Below are 17,225 nucleotides of genomic sequence, written 5' to 3' on the forward strand. Positions count from 1 at the left end.
TCACTCACTCTTACTCTCACTCTCGCGATTTTCATCTACACTGCATGCACCCACTGATTGACTCTCTTTCTCGTCGCAAGATTGACTGATCGACCGATCGACCTCATCGCATATCTCACAAGTAAGCCCCTCTCTGAATCTCAGTCTCTGTCTATGTCTCTCTCTCTCCCCAATCTTTGGTTTTTTTTTCCCAACATATCAGATCTCTCTGTCTCTGATCTGTCTCCTTCACTCTCTCATCTCACAGTCCCTCACTATCTAGCTTTGCATCTACATTGATCGACTCTCTCTCATCGCAAAATCGACCGATCGATTAACTCTCGCATCGCACCGATCGACCTCACAGGTAAGCCTCTCTCCCTCTCTCTCTCGCCCCAATCTTTGATTTATTTTGTAACACATCAGATCTGTTAAATCTGTGTACATAACCTTGAATCTGTGTGCATAACCTTGAGTTTTTTAATCTGTGTTGAATCTGTGTACATAACCTTGAATCTGTGTTGAATCTGTCTATGTCTGTACAATTTTTGGAATTTTTGATTTAATTTTTGGAATAAAATCTGTTTTTTTTTTTGTTGCAACAGATCTATGAAAAATTGGATGCATCTAATCTAATTTTTGAGTTTTTGAGTCTGTGTTGAATCTGTGTACATAACCTTGAATATGTGTTGAATCTGTCCATGTCTGTATAATTTTTGGAATTTTTGATTTAATTTTTTGAATCTGCGTTGAATCTGTGTACATAACCAAAAAAACTCAAAAAAAAATTACAATAGATCTAATTGCATCTGTGTTGAATCTGTTATTAAAATTAAATTGAATGTCTGTTGAATCTGTATAGAATTCAATGTGTTGAATGTGTGTTGAATCTGTATTGAATCTGTTATGTTATTGAAATTGAATTATGAAGATTGAAGATTAAAGTTTATATTTTTTTGTATAGGGTTCATGAAAGTTGGATTAGATGCTTCATGATGAAGTTTGATATCTTAGAAATGTTTTTATTTTATTTCATGGGCTTGAATTGAATGAAGTTTGACAACAATTTTTTTTTAATTGCATTTTGGTTTTGGATGAATGTAAGTTAATGAATTTTTATTTATTTATTTTTTTAATTATTATTATTTTTTTTTTTTTTTTTTGCATTTTGGATGAATATAAGTTAATGAAGAATTACTTTTTTTTTTTTTTTGTATTTGGGTTAGGAATGATGAATGTAGGATTTTTAATGTAGGATTTTTAATTTGGGTTAAAAATGATGAATGTAGGATGAATGCAAGTTAATGATGAATGTAGATTTTGAATTATTTGTTTAGGTTACGAATTGAGATGAATGGAATTTAATAATGAATGTAAATTTTGAATGATTTGTTTAGGTTACGAATTGATTTTGTTGTGTTTTTTATTTTATAAGTGCTTTATAAGTTTTAATTCATTAATTATTAATGTTAGGAGCATCTCCAATGCATTGCTAAAATAGCTGCCAGAGCCATAATATGGCAGCTTGAGCAAAAATGGCTTCTCCAATGGCATGCTATAGCAGCTGCCAAATTTGGCAACTTGCAAATCTGTTACCAAATTTGGCACTAGCTTTGGCAGCTGCCAAATCTGCCAGGTCACCTAAACCAACTGCTTTCTTCTTCCCTCCTTCCCTTTCAGTTGGACCAAACAAGCCACATCAAATATTAACAAAATTTTGGCTCCAAATTCACAAATTCATCTGATTTTGTTCTTCATCACAAATCTCACAACAAATTTTCACAATTTTCACAAATCTTAACAACTTAAATAACAAAATGATCAGCGAACTAAATTTTCACAAATTTCATAACAAATTTCAGAACTAATTTAAGTGAATAACAAATTTGAAACAAATTTACCTGGATTCAAAGGGTTTAGGGATTTTTTGTGCAGTGAAGAGGGTTTGTGAAGTGCGAGTAGATACATGGATGAAGATGGAGGTTCGGCGATCGCCACTATCGGACGTATCGACCTCAACTGTGGAGGGAATCCGACAGCAGTGGCGGATCTAACAAACCCAACCCACAGCGGCGGTGGAGGGAAGCAATGATGGACCTTGCTCTGTTTCTCACTACTTCAAACCAAAACCCAAACCCACTGGTACCCCTCTCTCTCTCTCTCTCTATATATATATATATATTCATGTTTATATATGGATTGTATTTATTGTAGGTATGGAGATGGAGGGTTTGAAAATTGAGGAAGCTTATAGAGAGACAGATAAAAATGGAAAGAGGGAGAGAGGCCTGGGTCGAAATGTGAAAGAGAGAGAGAGAGAGAGAGAGATGATGAAAGTGAAGATGGAATCAGTCTTGTAGATTCTAGAGGCTGAATCTCAGCCGTGGATTAGGAAATCATCCAACGGTTTGGATGGTGTCTTGAAATCATCCAACGGTTAGTATAATTTTGTAGTGGTATGTTTTTTGGTAGGGTGAATTATATTTTTTTTTCTTATTTTTTATGTTTGTCTAGTTGAGAATAATATAAATATATAATTTTTTTTAAAACAGTTAAAAAAAGTCACAAAAGATAAAAAATAAATTTAAAAAATCACTAAAAACCCTACATCCAAACAACGCTTACAAATTTGGAGGGAAAGTTGGTTGAGATTTGCTAAAAAAGCATGTAAACCATTGGAGCACCATTGCTATAATTTGGCAAAATAACACTATTCATTGCCAAATTATAGCAATGGCAATTCTATTTTAGCAAATACCATTAGAGATGCTCTTAGAGCATTTTAGAAAATGGGAGGGAAAATGTCTAAAAGAAATATTGACAAAATGGGGGGGAAAAAAAGGGGTTTAAAAACAAATTTTTGGAAAAAAGTTCAATCCGCAAACCGTCCGCAACCGCCCGCACATCCACGAACCCTATCCGCACAAACTACAAACCGTATTGCGGGCGGTTGCGGGTTGACTTTTCCTCAAACCGCATAAATGCGGGCGGGTCCAAACCGAACCGCAAACCGTCCCAAACCGATCAGCAGACACCCCTATACAAACTAACCCTGCATCAGAAAAGGTAGTTGTTGGCCTTGAACCTTTCGTAATGAAAGTCTATCGAATTTACTAGTAGACCAATGAACATGTCTTGAATTGTTCTGTAACTGCACACAAGAGTTAGTCCAACCATTGTTCTTGTTCTCACTGGTGTGTCCAGTATGGCCCTGGAATACTAGCCTGGTACAGTGAGTGTTTTTAAACAATTCAGCCTTACCAATTCTTAAAGAAACAGCCCCACTTCGCACTCACATAGGTGACCTATATAAAGTATCTCATTATACCATGGTTGATTATTCATATCACTTAGGTCATTAAAAGCATTAGCTTAACCTTCTACCCCCACATGACATCACTGTATAAAGAAATGGGTGAGAGGATTTACCTCTTCAGTGACTCACCCGTTACACGAAATTAGGTTGTCTCTTTGAACCTAGATCTTGGAATGCTAGTCAACTAGGTTGGGTTTTCCATTCTGGTAACATTACTAAAGGCCTTAACCCCATTTCTCTTGATTATGTTTCTACTAACTCTCGAGTTAACCCTTTGGTTAGCGGATCCGCAATGTTATCCTTAGACTTTACATAGTCTAGAGAGACAACTCCATTAGAGAGTAGTTATCATATGGAATAATGTCTACGACTGATTTGTCTATACTTTCCATTATACATATTACTCTGTGCCTGACCAATTGCCAATTGGCTATCACAATGAATACAGATAGCAGGCACAGGTTTCGGCCAATGTGGAATATCCTCAACAAACTGGCACAGTCGTTCAGTTTCTTCAGTTGCTTTAGCTAAAGCAATAAACTCATATTCCATTGTTGGTCTCGATATACACTTTTGCTTAGAAGATTTCCAAGACACGGCTACCCCTCCGAGGGTAAAAACATAACCACTAGTGGATTTGGAGTTCTTTATATCAGATGTCCAATTAGCATTACTATACCCTTCTAGTATTGCTGGGTATCTGGTATAATGCAATCCATAATCCCGGGTGTAGCATAGATAACCTAACAATTGCATAATGCCCCTCTAATGAGTAGCATTCGGGTTACTCGTGTATCTACTAAGCCTGCTAACAGAGTAGGCTATATTTGGCCTTGTACAACTCATCAGATACATTAAACTCCCAATAATCCGATAATATTCTAGATGAGAAACACTCTCACCTTATTCTTGGTCAAATGTAGATTCAAGTCTACTGGTGTCCTAGACACACTTGTATCTAATTTATCAAATTTCTCAAGTATTTTCTCAACATAGTGAGATTTAGAAAGTACAATATCACCAGATGTTCTGGTAATCTTAATACCTAGAATTACAACTGTAAGGCCCATATCTTTCATGTCAAACTTAGAGTTTAATAATCTCTTGGTCGTTCTAATCATTTTATCATTGTTACCAACAATGAGTATGTCATCGACGTATAGACACAAAATGACATAGCCTCTGTCTGTGTCTTTGATATATACGCATTTGTCACACTCATTGATTCTAAACCTATTTGACAACATAGCGTTGTCAAACTTCTCATGCCATTGCTTAGGAGATTGCTTCAAACCATATAATGATTTGACAAGCTTACAGAGTTTCTTATTTTGCCCTGAAGCTGAAAACCCCTCGGGTTGCTCCATGTAGATTTTTTCATCTAAGTCTCCATTTAAGAAAGCTTTTTTTACATCCTTTTGATGTATCTCTAGACCACGTAAAACGGCTATCGCAATCACTATACGAATGGATGCAATCCTTGTCACGGGTGAATACGTATCAAAGTAATCTAGGCCTTCTCGCTGCTTGTATCATTTGATAACTAACCTAGCTTTATACTTATCAATTGACCCATCCACTTTTATCTTTCTTCTAAAATCCACTTACTCTCTAAGGCCTCACTACCTGGGGGTAGATCAACTAACTCCTAGGTATGGTTTTGTAAGATGGAGTCAATTTTACTCTTAATTGCTTCTTTCCATAAGTGACTTTCAAGTGAAGTCATAGCTTCATGGAAAGTTTAAGGTTCTCCCTCTAACATATAGGTTAAGAAGTCCTAACCAAAGGACTTGGAAGTCCTAGCCCCTTTTACTCTTTCTTGGCTCATGTACTTCATCATCTTGATCACTATCATTAGGATCATCTTCAAGTTCATTTTCAGAACTTTGATCCTTTCCTCAGGTTTGGCTACGAAACACATCCTTAAAGAAAGACGCATCCTTGACTGCATAATGGTATTCTTGTGCATATCTAAAATATCAGATTTGTGCACAAGAAACCTATATGCACTACTATTTTGTGCATAACTAATGAATATATAATCCACGATATTCGGACCTATCCTTACCCGTTTAGGTGTAGGTACCGCCACTTTTGCAAGATACCCCCACATTCATAGGAAATTATAAGAAGGTTTGCGGCCTTTCCATAATTTATACGGAGTCTTGTCCACTTTCTTCCGAGGTATTCTATTTAGAATGTAATTCGCGGAGAGAATTGCTTCCCCCCACAAGTTCTGTGGTAACCCAGAACTTATCAACATTGCATTCATTATTTCCCTCAATGTCCTATTTTTTCGCTTAGCAACACCATTTGACTGAAGGGAATAAGGTGTTGTAATTTGGTGGATAATTCCAGATTGAGTACAAATCTTAATAAAAAGAGATTCATATTCTCCACCACGATCACTTCTTAAAGTCTTGATCTTTCGGCTTAGTTGATTCTCAACTTCATTCTTAAAAAAAATAAATTTATCAATCATCTCATCTTTGCTTTTAAGCAAATATACATAATAGTATTTAGTGCAATCATTAACAAAAATGATGAAGTATTTGTTGCTACCATGTGATTGTACGACTTTTAAGTCACACATATCACTATGCACTAAATCTAAAGGCTCGATACTTCTTTTAATAAAATGAAAGGAAATCCTTGTCAATTTAGTTTCTACATAAGTTTCACACTTATGATTTGGATTAATCTTGAAATATGGTATGTGATCTAACTTGATTAATCTACGCAAAGAGTCAAAATTCACATGACCAAGTCTACCATGCCATAATTCATGGGACTCAAGCATATAAGCAGAAGAAGAAGCTTTCTCATTAGCTTTAGGGATAATAGTCATTATATTGAGCTTAAACATACTGTCCGACATATACCCCTTCCCTACATAGACCCCGCTCTTGGTCAACATAACCTTATTAGACTTAAACACCATGCGGAAGCCATACTTGCTTAAGAGTTACCTCAAGATAAGGTTTTTATGAATGTCCGGCACAAATAGAACATCGTTCAAAGTAAGCTCTTTTCCTGAAGTCATCTTTAAGACCACTTTGCCTTTATCCTCAACAGTTGAGGTTGCAGAATTTCCCATGAACAACTTCTCACTGTTTGAAACTGGTTCGAAAGTTGTGAACATCTTCTTCTCAGCATAGATGTAGCGAGTGGCCCCAGTGTTCACCTATTATTCCTTCGGGTTGGACCCTACAATGTTCACTTCAGAGACGATAGCTGACAGATACATGTCGTTCACATCTTGTGATAGATCCTCCATTTCAGCCATGTAAGCTTGGCTTTTGTTCTGTGGAGGGTTCTTCTTGTAGGGTTTTTTCTTCCTACGGCAGTCAACCGCTCTATACCTATCGCTTCCACATTTGAAACACTTTTCATTGAACCTAAAAGTAGGTTCTTACGACTTGTAGACCGGCCATCTAGAGACACAGCCTCTTGCCTCTAGCTTTGAGTTTTTTCCTATCGGTGGCTTCTTCACCCCCGAAGATTGGCCATGCTCAACCATCTTTGCTTTTACAGTAGAGGTACTCCCCCCCCTTTCTTCTTGTTATTGTGACGACCCCATCACGTATAATAATTAGCATTTAATTAATTAAGGATATTTGAATTTTAACTGTTCATTATGTTGATTTAATTTGGGATTTATGAAAATTATGAAGACTGATTCATATATGATTCTATTGAGGATTTATTTTGAAATTTGAGATTGAAAGTCTAAATGGCTCAAGAGAGTATAATTGGTGAATTCAATTATTTTAATTTCGAGTATCGGACCATATGAGAGTTTAATTAAATATTCAATTATTAATTGGGTCCGAATTGGAGTTAATTAAGTTATGAGAATCGAGAATTCAGCTTATTATGAATTAAATTTATTTATGAGGTGTTAAATTGAATATGTAATTTATTGACGGAGATTCGGAGTTTGATCTGAAATTGAAAGCCTTAATGATTTGAGAAACCAAAATTAATGATGGTAATAGGTCTAATTTGATATTTGGAGCCTTTGAGAGTTTAATTAAGATTTTGATTCAGATTAATAAACTTAAATATGATTGGAAATAATTAAGTTAATTAAATTATGTGGGGATTATGATTAATCAAAATTAATTAAGACTAAGTAATGATGAATTAAGTTAATATGTAATTACAAGCTAATTTTGTTCTAATCAGATTAACTAATATGTTGGTGAATAATTGAGAAGATTCTAGAGAATTTGGGTTGAAGTGGATGAGCTCATTAATATGTATTGAAGTGTATGTGTTGGAGCTTACCTTACTGAGAGAACAAAAACAGAGTGTAGCATATGTTGGAGAGTTGGTGAATCATAGGTGTGAGAGAGAGAGAGAGAGAGAGAGAGAGAGAGAGAGAGTTATGCTGGAGAAATGAACTCAAGAAGAAGAAAAAGAAGTAAGGGAGAATAAAAGAATAAGAAGATTTTGTGGGATACCAAAATTCACATTATGAAAAAATCATCTTAAGGTAAGAAACTTCATGCTCTTTCTAATATTGTTTAAATAATCTAGACAAAAATTGATTCAAGATGGATTTTGAGAGGATTAAAAAATAAAGATTTGAGAATTAATTATATAAATTGATAGGAATTGGATTTTGCATGTTAAATCAAGTTTGGTTGAAGAATATGAGTTATGATTCTTTAAATTTGTTAAGTTTGAGCTCAATTTTGAGAATTATTCTTGAATTGAGTTCTATAAATTACATGCAACAAGGATTCATTGAAGATTTGATCCATGCAATGGAGTATATAAATAACTTTGAAGAAAAAGTTTTGAAGATCATGAGTTCATGAAATTTGAGAGTTGATTTTGAAATTAAAGGAAGTTTTGATTTAATTGAGTTGAAGATTGATATGGCTCATAATTATTTTCATGTTTTGATGAAATTTTGCATGAGTTTTGAACATGAAATTGGGTTTTAAAAGCTTAATTTATGTTTTAAAATTTATGAGTTTGAAATTGGGTTTATGAGTTTGAAATTGGGTTTGATATGGATAAGATGAATTAAATCTAAATTTGGATAAATTAAAAAATAAATTATAATTTGAATTTGACAAGCAAGAATTAGTTTAATCTTAATTTGAATTTCATATATGTAAATATTTTCTAAGAGCTTTATAGCTTTAATTTCATATTTTGTAAGGAAAAGGAAGACAAGTTTTGAATCATTATATTCATGAAGTTATTGCTTTAATCTTGACAAATTAAGGAGGTTGTTGCATTAAGATTTGGAAATTAGTTATGTGTTCATATTTATTAATGACATTACATGTTTAAATATGCATGAATCTAAGTTTTGAAATGAAATTTGGAAGCTAAATCTTTAGTTTTGGAACTTAGAAAATTTACAGATCGCTTGAGCGACCAATTGGTGGCTTGAGCAAACATTATGAGCTTCTAGTATTTTTAGAGATAGTACAACCCGCTCGAATGACCAACTGGTGGCTCGAGTGGTCAGGCTATTTTCAGCATGTTTTAAAAAATTCCATTTTGTTTATATTTTCATCTCATCTCCTCCCAAAGCATTCTAGACATGATTTATGACTCAATAAAAGATTAATAAGCTAACAATCAACATAACTTAGTTGGTTAAGCGATAAGTCATTGATTTAATAATAATTGATTAAGATGTCAAGTAAGAAATCAGTCTATTGGAAAAGGACTTAGTAATAAAAGAATATGTGAAATGAGAACCTGATTCATTTGAATAAATAAAGAATACGCGTAGTAAAACTTCAGATTACTTAGACAGAAAAAGACAAGAGAAGTCAAGTTGATCAAGAAGTGATATTGTGTTTCAATGTGTATATGTTATGTGTTTGTGTAGGTCACGCACTATCGTCTGTTTGATCCGTCTGTTTTGCTTCTAGAGCTATCTGTGAGTAATAACTCTATAAAGTTATGTTTGACTTTAATTATTTTATGATGATATGAAATGATTAGTTTTATGAAATGCTATGTTTTGTATGAATGAATGGTTGTCCAAATTTCTGAAATATATTCGTGGCATCCTTAGCATCATATGATATTTTATGTTCCTTTATAGGTCATCAGGTCCCTTTATAAGTCATCAGCTATGAATGTCTCTGTACACATGAGTCATCGGAATCACGTCCCATATAATTATGGGTCATCAGATTTGTTAGCACAAATGGATGTACCACGTATGATCATATGTGGATTCTAAATGTAAATATGAATATGAATATGACTCTGTTTTAGAATTTGAATTCTAATTTCTGAATTGGTTATGGACATCATTCATTAAACCTTTTACTTTGTTATTATTCACTAGGCTCCAACTCACTGTATTATTTTTGTATGTAGGTGATCAGGCGCGTAACCAGGCCTAGAGCTTCTACTTGGAATCTATCTTTGTCAGCCAACCTACATGTCTCCTGTGGAGGTTTCGGATACGTTGAGTGGTCAAGGCTATATGATTAAAGTTTAAGTTTGTATTTATTCTGTAGTTGGGGCTAAATCCCTTTTGTCTAATCTGCATATACATGATGATGTAAGGATGATGCGTATATATATATATATATATATATGTATATAAGTTTGAAATTTTTCTGTCTCATATATGTTTGCATAGCTCAATGGACATTGTATATTTGTTATTTTCTTCTACTAGCCCCTAAGAATTTGATTTTTGTTTAAAAGGCCTTTGGTAATCTACGAATTACTGCCCGATTATGATGTTAAACCTATAAAGGCGGGTTTGAGTCGTGATAGTTATCCTCCTCAATTCGGAGCCTGACAACGAGCTCTTCGATTGTCATCTCCTTTCGTTTATGTTTCAAGTAGTTCTTAAAGTCGTTCCAATCATTAGACAACTTCTCAATCAACACAACTGCGTGGAATGATTCACTCAGGAACATTCCCTTTGTATGAATCTCGTGCAAAATTACTTGAAAATCTTGGATCTGACTAATGATGGTTTTTAAGTCCATCATTTTGAAGTCCAGAAATCGGCTAACGACAAATTTCTTTGCCCCAGCATCCTCGGTCTTGTACTTCTTGTCCAAAGCATCCCACAGCTCCTTTGCTGACTTCTTGGCATAACACACGTTGAACAGTGAATCGACCTAGCTATAGCGATCTCGGTTCTTCCTCCTTTGGTTGTTGTATCCAGACTTAGGTTCTGTGGAGTTGGTTGTTGTATATATATCTTGTTGTCATCCTTTAATTCCATATATTTGAGTTTTAGGATGTGTTGGGCAGGTTTGTTACAGGTTGGTTGTGAGTTTAAACAAATAGTTACTGTCCAGAATTTTGCTTTTTTGCTCGAGCGAGGCTTTTGTCGCTTGAGCGAGCTCTTTGTTTCAGTTCTTTCGCTCAAGCTAGGGTTCCTTCGCTCGAGCGAGAGTTAGGTGTTGTGTCTGGTGGCTCGAGCGAGAAGTCTTGCGCTCAAGCCTGCGTTTATGTCTGGTTCTGGATCTGAGAGTTGCATTTCTTGGCTTGAGCGAGCTTTCCTTCGCTCGAGCGAGTGAGCTGTATGTTTTGGGTTTCTTCGCTCGAGCGTGCTTTTGGGTTGTAGACCTGAAGCTTCGAATTGTTGGCTCGAGCGAGACTTTCTACGCTCGAGTGAGGGTTCCTTGTGTTTGGTCGCTCGAGCGATCACTCCTTCGCTCGAGCGAGCCTCGTATATTTCAGTTCGCAGCAGATTCTTCTTCCTTCACTTTTTCATCTCTTCTTTTATACAAACCCTAGACCAGCAGCTCTTTCTCTCTCAACATATCTTCTCTCTAAGGTTTGATCTAGCTCTAGTGTGTTTCTATCCTTGTTCCTTTGTAGGAAAGATAGAGCTTCGCGAGGGCTTCGCTTTAATCTGAAAAATCTTGGATTTGGAGCACTTTGGGTTTTCACCATCTTCTTCATTTGGTCTCTTCATTTTGAGGTAGGGATACCCTACTCCATCTTATGGGTTTTGACATGAATTTTAGTCATTTTGATTAGTTGATGTTGTTGGGTAATTTTGGAAAAAGTTGGAGTTTGATTCGTAATTTATAAAAAGGGGATTTTCAAAAGATTAAATCCCATGTGTATATGAGACCTTGAAAAAAATGGAATTATTGTTGTTGTATTGGAGAAATTGAACCTTAGGGTTGATATTGAGAATTAGGGAAAAATGCCCTAATTATGTGATAAATTAATTTGAATAATTAATTTGTGGGAATATGAAATTAAGTTGGGAATTATGAAATTGGAGAATTATAAAGTTAAATGGTGGAGTTGGATAATCTAATCACTCACCCATGAGAATGTTAATATTCTATTGGTTTAATGCATTTATTTTCTGTTTAGAAATAACTGCTTTGGGCTATCGATGGAGGATAGTCCTGATTGTTGTAGACACTGTATGTTGATTAGGGAAAACTAAAACTAATCACGTTGAATATGTCAATGAATATGACGGTTGGAATAATACATCAAATATGTGCATTGTGTGGGAGGAGATAGGGGATGTACTCCACGATTTGAGAGGAGATAGAGGATGGACTCCTAAACCGGATATTTGGGAGGAGATGGGGGATGGACTCCATTGATACAACAAATCTATGTATCATTTGTGAAGTATGGAAGTGTTTTAATATGAGTTATAATCTCATGTGAATTGTGAAGTATGGAAGTGCTTTAATATGAATTATAGTCTCATTAAATTGTTTGGCCAGGTTCTGAGCCATGATTATGAATTGAAATGGTATAAGTAAAGGAAAGTGGAATGTAACATGGACATGATTGTCATGGAATTGTATTGTGATTTAAATTGGTTTATAAGTGTTAACCATCTGCCAAATGCTATTGTTTTAGTCATTGCTCATATTTGGCTTAGCATATCTTTACTGGGCTGTGGCTCACCCTATATGGGACATCATTTTCAGGTTCAGGTGATATGCCACCTCCAAGGACATAGCTTGGGAGGTTCTGGGAGTTGAAGACTCTTTTTTTGTGTTGTTTTGTTATTTTGCTGTTACATGTAAATTCAAGTCACGAGCTTAATATGTATTTGAGTTAGTACTCTCTTCCTTCGTAACCAAGTGTTGGCTTGGAAAGTTGTAAGTCCATAGGGCATTTACTTTTATTGTCAACATGTAATACTTTTGTAATGAATACTCTGATGAATGGGAATATGCTTTATTATCTTATGTCTTTGCATGTCAAGGATGTGGGTTTATATGTATTATTTTGAGAGCGTTACACTAGCCATTCAAAACATAGTTCTGGCAAAGGAAGTCTAATTGCTTCCAAGCATCTAAAGCCATGAGCTTCTGCTTGTCTTGCTCATTCTTCTTCACGGTTGGTGGATCCTTACTAAAAAACCTTGCAAGGCTAAGAGTAGTTAGGTAGAATAGCATCTTCTACTGTCACCTCTTGAAATTCACTCCAGTAAACTTCTTCAGGCGCTCATAATGGTTGAGCGGTCTTCCCGGAATAACAGGAGTAGTAACAGGGTTGACCACAGAGATCACAGCAGGGTTGGCAAGCCAGTTGTCTCGGGGTTTTGATCCCCACCAACATTAGCAGCAATAGTAGCATCATCAGTGACAGTTGCTATTTTTTATTACAACAATGATTCAGGCACTAATTTTGGTGCTCTAATGGAACACTAATGACATGGTAAGGAGAAAAAAAAATCACATCAAGTGGGTGGGGCCTACTGCCAACTCATTAGAGCTGGCTTTAAAGTTTAAGAATTAAAGCTCCAAAGCATTTTTCTTCTGAAAAATACAGCAAAATTTCACTATTCTGTGTTTTTAGAAATTAAACTTAACACTAGAAAATCTCAAAATTGGAATTTAATTCAAAACTAATCTTACCATTTACCCTAAAATCGAACATGATCAAAAAAGTTTTCAAGAAGACTGGAGGGGTCACATTGATCCCACTTAAGACCTAGTTAACTTTGGATAAAACTTTTAAGAGCATGTTGACTCTTAGTCCATGGGAAACAATTTTTAGAATTAAGTTTTCTAGGGAATAAATTAGGTTACAACAAACCAAGTTCCAAAACTTACAAGCAAGTAAAAAATTGCCAATCAAATTACAAGCAATTAAAAAAAAATTACTACAACAATTACAAGCAAATAAAATGCTTCCAAAACAATAAGCAAACAAACTTGCTTAACAAATATTGGTAAACAACCACAATGAAAGCTCAAGCAAAAAAGTGCTTTAAGTATAAAGAAATATAAACCAATCCAAATAGGATTTTTATTGATCTAAAAATTCCTTTCTACGTTTATGTATTTCTGTTCAACAAAAAGGTTAGTAGTTCAAAACTTTTTATTTGAAACCCAAATCCTATTCATTTGGATTTTTTTTTTTTCATTCCCTTTCACATAGGTATTCCTGTAACGAAAATTAGCAGAAAACTACAACAAAATACAAAGCAAATAATTGAAAGAAACTGTAAAAGTAATATATTAATTTAATAACAAAATTATCTAATAAATTAAAATACTCCACAAGTTACAAAATCTTATAACTCTAAATAATTAAATTAAAAATTTAATAGGCAATAGTTATATGAAATTTTTAGAAAGCAATAAACTTGTAAGATTAATGCGGCAGACCCCCAGTTTCCCCGGACCCCCAGTGACCCCCAGCCCACGTGGCTGTGGGTGATTGGAAAGAAAGAAAAAAAAAAAAAAATTCTGGACCAATGAAAAAAAACTGGGGGTGCTGGGGGTGCCCCCACTGGGGTCCCTAGCACCGTTGAACTTGTAAATAATTCTAGAACTCTAGACAATGATAAGTATGTAATTTAACTTAAATTTAGAAAATTTAGAACATGAAAATTAGCCTACAAATCTAGAATTAATAAACATGTGAAGTAAATTAGGATCTAGAAAATAAGAACATGCATATTATACTAGAAAAGAAGAACATAATTAGCATGTCAATTTTAACTAAAACATTTAAAAACTCATGAGCATAAAAATTATATTATAAAATATAAAATAAAATAAAAAAACTGCAAAGCATGATAGGAAATTATAAATCGTACTCATAAAATAAAATTATAACCAAATAGGCATGCAAATTATGATAGAGATGTAAAAATAAAAAACATCCTTATTAAATTGGAAAATTAAAACATAACATTGTATAGACTAATATAATAAACTAAATATGAATTTCTAATCATGGATCCCATGGAGTGAGACAATAGCCTATGCAGAAACTATTCCGATTTTATGTAATATTATAACAAACCGTGCTATACTTTACAATCATAAACAACTAGCATGCTACTCCTAAACTTCTGATCTTTCGAAACAATACCAAGCACATAAATATATGTATATATATCTACTTGAAAGAAATATGAATTGAAAAAAATTGAACAAATAAATAAACTAGTGTGCTTACAGTTTCCATTTTTTTTTAATTGTGTATTAGCAGTAGCAAATTTAATGTAAATTAATTTATCACAAAATACATATGAATCTATTGGACCAATTTTAGGAAAATATATAAAATTTGTTTTAAGATTGTTATCCAAATTGTGCAATTAGATAAAAACAAAGAGATTCATATTTAATAATATAAATTACAGAACAAGAAAACATGTTGGAAATTGAATAGAAATACATAACAAGATAAAACATAGAAAAGATAGCAAATTGAAACCTGTGTGGTATCACAATATCCTTAAAACAGATTCGCCGCCTCACCGTGGGTGGTGGAGGTGTATCGGCGTCTGTCTCTCAGGATACGACGATATAGACTTGCTAAGGTAAAAATAACTTCTGTTTAGCTCCGGTGAACTGACAACGGCAACATTCTCTCACACAAGAAGAAAATTATATGGGCAAATTGACTATATATTATGGAGGCAAAAAATTCTGTGTAAAAACCAAGAAAGATGGCCTCATTTTATACATAATAGGGGAGAGATGAGGGGTCTCCCAGCCATGAAGGCTGGTAGCAAATGCACCCATAGAGCAATGCACAAAACTGATAGAGAGTAAGTGTGTAAGTTACACACTCTATATACACATGTATGTATATCTGTAGCCATTAAACAAACTTGGTCCAAAAAGATTAGGTTGGTAAACCACCAATTCGACCCAACCCAAATCTAATCTAAGCCCCAAGATCCACGGATCACAGACCCCGACAAGTCCGGTCTGGTCCGGTATGCATGGCAATTTTTGCATAACCAACTTCGACCATTGTTTTGGCCCAAGTCCATCTTTGAAGCATCTATAACACTCTTCTTTCAGAAAATTTAGACGCCCCAAAGGATTCATGCCCTTATCAAAATCTTAAGATTTAAATACCAATTAAAACTTTCCTTTACAATCAACGTGGGATTGATAATTCCCAATACCTATTGTCTTATCCATGGTGCTACATGCATCAATTAATGTACACACTAGTGTACTAACTAGTGTTATGCCATTATTATTGACTCTACTTATTATACAAATTACAAATATACAAAATCTCTAAAATTATAACACATCATCTGTCAGCATATTAGTTAGTACATATAGCATTATTAATTTCTCATTCAATTCTTAATAATTTTTTATCATTTTTTTGATAGTATAAAAATTTTATTATAAAAAATTTAAACCCATTTAATCCCACATCAACCAATAATTAAAACCTAATTTAGGCCTGGTTTGAGATCTCCAAAAAAAGTTAAAAAGTTAAAAAATTATCACTATTCACAAAAAAAAAATATTTTAAAAAATAATTTTACACAAAATTAATTTTCAAACAACTCTGACGTCCCACAGGCGGAGCTGACTTTTTGGAAAATTGCACTTATTTAGGTGCACAAATAACTCAGTGTTGTTTTGACCGTGGACGCCCATCACGGGTCCCGTTTTAATAATCTGAACCGTCAATGTGTAGAACTCGTCGAGTCCCGTATGCCTATTAAAAATCACGTTGATCAGATATCGGTAACTATATGATCGAATCAGTTAAAATTTATAAAATGGATGGTGTTATAGTTAACGGTTGAAAACAAATTAATCCGATCAGATAGTTATCGATATCCGATCAACGTGATTTTTTACAAAAAAATAGTACTCGACGAATTTTACACATTAAACGGTTTTGATTAGCAAAACAAGGACTCGTGGTGAGCTCCCACAGGCTGAACAACACCTCAAATTCAATTCTCGAAAAGTAGGGAATCATCTCCCAGCCTCTACCCTGCCAACGCTGTCTCTGAATTCATCCTACTGTACCGCCTATTCCATTCAATTTTCTCCTATATACTAATTTACACAATTTCTTAATACACATTTTTTCGTAAAAACTCAAAAAATTATGTCAAATAACCATCTTTTTTCCTCAACTGTTTAATCAAAAAATTCAAAAAAATAAATAAGGACACTCCAAACAATCCCTTAATTTTACATTAAAATCTAGGGCAAATTACACAAATAGTCTCTATAGTTTAGGACTCGTGTCACTTTGATCCCTGCCTTTTCAATTGTGACACATTTGACCCTGAATTTTAAATCTTGTTCCAAATAAAGACAATTGAAGATACCATTGTTTAATTTCAAGGGCAAAATCGTCAATTTAATAAAATATAAATTAATTTGACAAAAATAAATGTCAAAAAAATATTTTAATTTTTTAAAAATTATTTTTATCCACCAATGATAAAATTAATAAAAATTGACAAAAAATTAATAAAAATTACATGATTAATTTTTAAGATTAATTTTACATGATCATCATCCAAACACATAATAAAAATTAATTTGGTAAAAAAAATAAATAAATGTCTAAAAAATTTATTAATTTTACATAATTTTATTTTTAGCGAGTAGAAATAATTTTTAAAAATTTAAAAATATTTGTTTGACATTTATTTTGTCAAATTAATTTATATTTTATCAAATTTATAATTTTACCCTTA

Source organism: Camellia sinensis, chromosome 2 (genome assembly GCF_055761805.1).
Source record: "Camellia sinensis isolate YWXY chromosome 2, ASM5576180v1, whole genome shotgun sequence".
In the NCBI taxonomy this organism is placed as follows: Eukaryota; Viridiplantae; Streptophyta; class Magnoliopsida; order Ericales; family Theaceae; genus Camellia; species Camellia sinensis.